Here is a 4,102-nt window from a genome sequence, read left to right as displayed (position 1 = left end):
TTAAACAGGTTTATTTCAGGATTGTCAGTGAATCCTTCAGAACGGGTAGTGTATGCAGCTGCCTTATTGTTATTTGACGTTAATACCCCCTTCCCACGGAGAGAGTCAATTCCTAGGCAGGTTGATAAGAAGTCCAGGGGTCCCAGAGGAGATAGGGGTCTGGAATTCTCAAGGAGGAAAGGACAAATGTCTTTTTTTCCTCTACATTCCTTAGTCACATAAAATGTTTTTTCTTTAAGCCCAGAACTGATGATTACACAACAAACAATTCAGTTTTAAGGGTTATAAAACAACAACGTATCCTGCTTGAGGACAGTTTCTCCTTCCTGAAAACTTTCTGGCTAATCCTGTTATCTTAAAATGTAAATTATGGGAGTGGGTCTAGTAAGATCTTTACAACCTTGAGAGAGTCTTTTGATTTATGGTTTTTCCAGTGGTCATGTATGGATGTGAGAGTTGGACTGTGAAGAAGGCTGAGCACCGAAGAATTGATGCGTTTGAACTGTGGTGTTGGAGAAGACTCTTGAGAGTCCCTTGGACTGCAAGGAGATCCAACCAGTCCATTCTGAAGGAGATCAGCCCTGGGATTTCTTTGGAAGGAATGATGCTGAAGCTGAAACTCCAGCACTTTGGCCACCTCATGTGAAGAGTTGACTCATTGGAAGAGACTCTGATGCTGGGAGGGATTGGGGGCAGGAGGAGAAGGGGACGACAGAGGATGAGATGGCTGAATGGCGTCACCGACTCGATGGACGTGAGTTTGAGTGAACTCTGGGAGTTGGTGATGGACAGGGAGGCCTGGCGTGCTGCGATTCATGGGGTCGCAAAGAGTCAGACACGACTGAGTGACTGAACTGAACTGAACTGAATAAATATAACTCCCTTGCTAACACTAGCAAGGGGACACTTTCCACCCCCCTTCCAATGTCTATGTAGAAGCTTTCTCTGTCCCTTTGTATACTTTAATAAAACTCTGCTATACAAAAGCTCTTGAGTGATCAAGACTGGTCCCTGGTCCCGAAGTTAAATCTTCTTCAGAGATCACAGAATTTCTTTTGCACAGAATTGGACACCGTTCACCACCTTGCCTTAACATCCCTAGAGAGTAATGGTGCATACAATACACTTCGGGAAATGCTGTTCTGTTTGTTCTTGTGATAACTAGCTCTATGGATTCTGCCATGTTTCTCTGCCACTTTGCTGGAAGGCTTTCTGATTTGTGTATTGTGCTGTCATGTGTCTTATTCTTGTCAAATTCATTCCCCAAAACTCATTATAATAAAAGTAAGTAGCAAACAGTCTCTGCTTTGAAAAACATTCCCCCGGCTTCCCCCATCAGTATTAGCTTTTATATGCACACACAATTGTTACTTTGTCCAATGTGCGCATATCAGGTCAAAGTGATCTATTTCAGAAAATTGGACTTACTTAAACTATCTTGATGAAAGGATTGTACTTGGGGCATTGGAAGAGAAGTGATCCTCTCTTGGAGAGATGAGGACTCACAGCACTGGACTTAGAGGTATAAGTCCTGGGTTGAAATCCAGACTCTGAAAGAAATCAAAGATGACACAAACAACTGGAGAGTTATACCATGTTCTTGGATTGAAAGAATCAATATTGTAAAAATGACAAGAATCAATATTGTGAAAATGACAAGAATCAATATTGAGAAAATGACAAGAATCAATGTTGAGAAAATGACAAAAATCAATATTGTGAAAGCAATTTACGTATTCAATGAATCTTTGGCAAATTACCAAGGGCATTTTTCACAGAATTAAAACAAAACGTTTTACATTTTGTATGGGAACACAAAAGACTCCAAACAGCAAAAATAATCTTGAGAAAGAAAAATGGAGCTGGAGGAATCAGACTCCCCAGCCTCAGACTATACTACAAAGCTACAGTAATCAAAACAGTACATACTGGCACAAAAACAGAAATATAGATCAAAGGAAAGGGTAGCCAATCCAAGGACAAACTTATGTGCCTATGGCCACCTAAAGGAGGCAAGAATATACCACAGAGAAAAAGCAGTCTGTTCAATAAGTGGTGCTGGAAAAACTGGATCAATACATGTAAAAGAATAAAAACAGAAAAGAAAAAACTCAAAATGGATTAAAGAATTAAATGTAAGGCCAAATATGATAAAACATTTAGAGGAAAATATACGCAGAACACTGATAGATTGCTGCAAGGTTTCAACCCACCACCCAGAGTAATGAAAATAAAAACAAAAGTAAACAAACGAGACCTAATTAAACTTAAAAGCTTTTGCACAGCAACAGAAATGATAAACAAAATGTAAAGACAACCCTCAGAATGGGAAAAAATACTTGCAAATGAAGCTACAGACAAGGGATTAATCTCCAAAATGTACAAACAGCACATGCACCTGAATATCAAAAAACAAACCCACACAAAAAATGGGTGGAAGACCTAAAAAGACATTTCTCCAAAGAAGATTCGATGGCCACCAAACACATGACAAGATGCTCAACACCACTAATTATCAGAGAAATGCAAATCAAAACTACAATGAGGTATCACCTCACACTAGCCAGAATGGCCATCTTCAAAAAAAATCTACAAACAATAAATGCTAGAGTGGGTATGGAAAAAAGGGAACCCTCCTACACTATTGGTGGGAATGTAAACTGGTACAGCCACTATAGAGAACAGTATGGAGGTTTCTTTAAAAACTAAAAATAGGGCTATTGTATGATCCAGCAATCCCACTCCTAGGCATATATCCAGTTCAGTTCAGTTCAGTTCAGTCACTCAGTAGTGTCCGACTCTTTGCGAGCCCATGAACTGCATGCAGCATGCCAGGCCTCCCTATCCGTCACCAACTCCCAGAGTTCACCCAAACCCACGTCCATTGAGTCAGTGATGTCATCCAGCCATCTCATCCTCTGTCGTCCCCTTCTCCTCCTGCCTCCAATCTTTCCCAGCATCAGGGTCTTTTCAAATGAGTCAGCTCTTCACATCAGGTGGCCAAAGTATTGGAGTTTCAGCTTCAAAATCAGTCCTAGTAATGAACACCCAGGACTGATCTCCTTTAGGATGGACTGGTTGGATCTCCTTGCAGTCCAAGGGACTCTCAAGAGTCTTCTTCAACACCACAGTTCAAAAGCATCAATTCTTTGGCGCTCAGCTTTCTTCACAGTCCAACTCTCACATCCATACATGACCACTGGAAAAACCATAGCATATATCCAGAGAAAACCACAATTTGAAAGGATGCATGCACTTTGACGTTCACTGCAACACTATTTACAATAGCCAGAACATGAAAGCAACCTAAATGTCCATCAACGGAGGAACAGATAAAGACGGTGTGGTGTATATATATACAATGGAATATTACTCAGCCATAAAAAGGGATGAAATAATGCTATTTACAGGGACATGGATGGTCCTAGAGACTGTCATAAAGAGTGAAGTAAGTCAGAAAGAGAAAAACAAATATCATATAATATTGCTTACAGACAAACTTATTTGCAAAAGAGAGAGTCTCAGATGTAAAGTAAAAACTTATGGTTACCAAATGTGGAAAGGGGGCATGGGCTAAATTGGGAAATTGGGACTGACATATATACACTAGTATGTATAAAATAGATAACTAATGGAAACCTACAGTATAGCTCAGGGAACTCTATTCAGTGCTCTGTGGTGATCTAAATGCGAGGGACATCTTTTTAAAAGTGGATATATGTATTCATGTAACTGATTCACTTTGCTGCATGGCAGAAACTAATACAAAATTGTAAAGCAGCTCTATTCCAATAAAAATTAAAAATAAGAAATCCAGACATTGGTATGAAGTCACTGGATCCTGGGGGGTTGCTGAGCCCCAGTTTGTTCGGTTTATCCAAAAATGAGGATGGTGTCATAGGGAAGTTTCAGGGACATTCTGGTGCTCAGAGAAATTAACGAGGGTGAAACTGTGTGGCGAAGGACAAACAGCTGGACCTGGGGTTGTCAGCCCAGGCCCCTACATTTCTGCACACCAGGAATAGAAAAGGAGGGTATCCGTTTGCATGACTGCAATATCCATAAATATCTAGCAGAGCTGGATCCATGGACTCCAGAAATA

Source organism: Ovis aries, chromosome 14 (assembly GCF_016772045.2).
Source record: "Ovis aries strain OAR_USU_Benz2616 breed Rambouillet chromosome 14, ARS-UI_Ramb_v3.0, whole genome shotgun sequence".
NCBI classification, from domain to species: domain Eukaryota; kingdom Metazoa; phylum Chordata; class Mammalia; order Artiodactyla; family Bovidae; genus Ovis; species Ovis aries.
The sequence above is the reverse complement of the archived record's forward strand: the minus strand, read 5'-3'. Positions refer to the sequence as shown.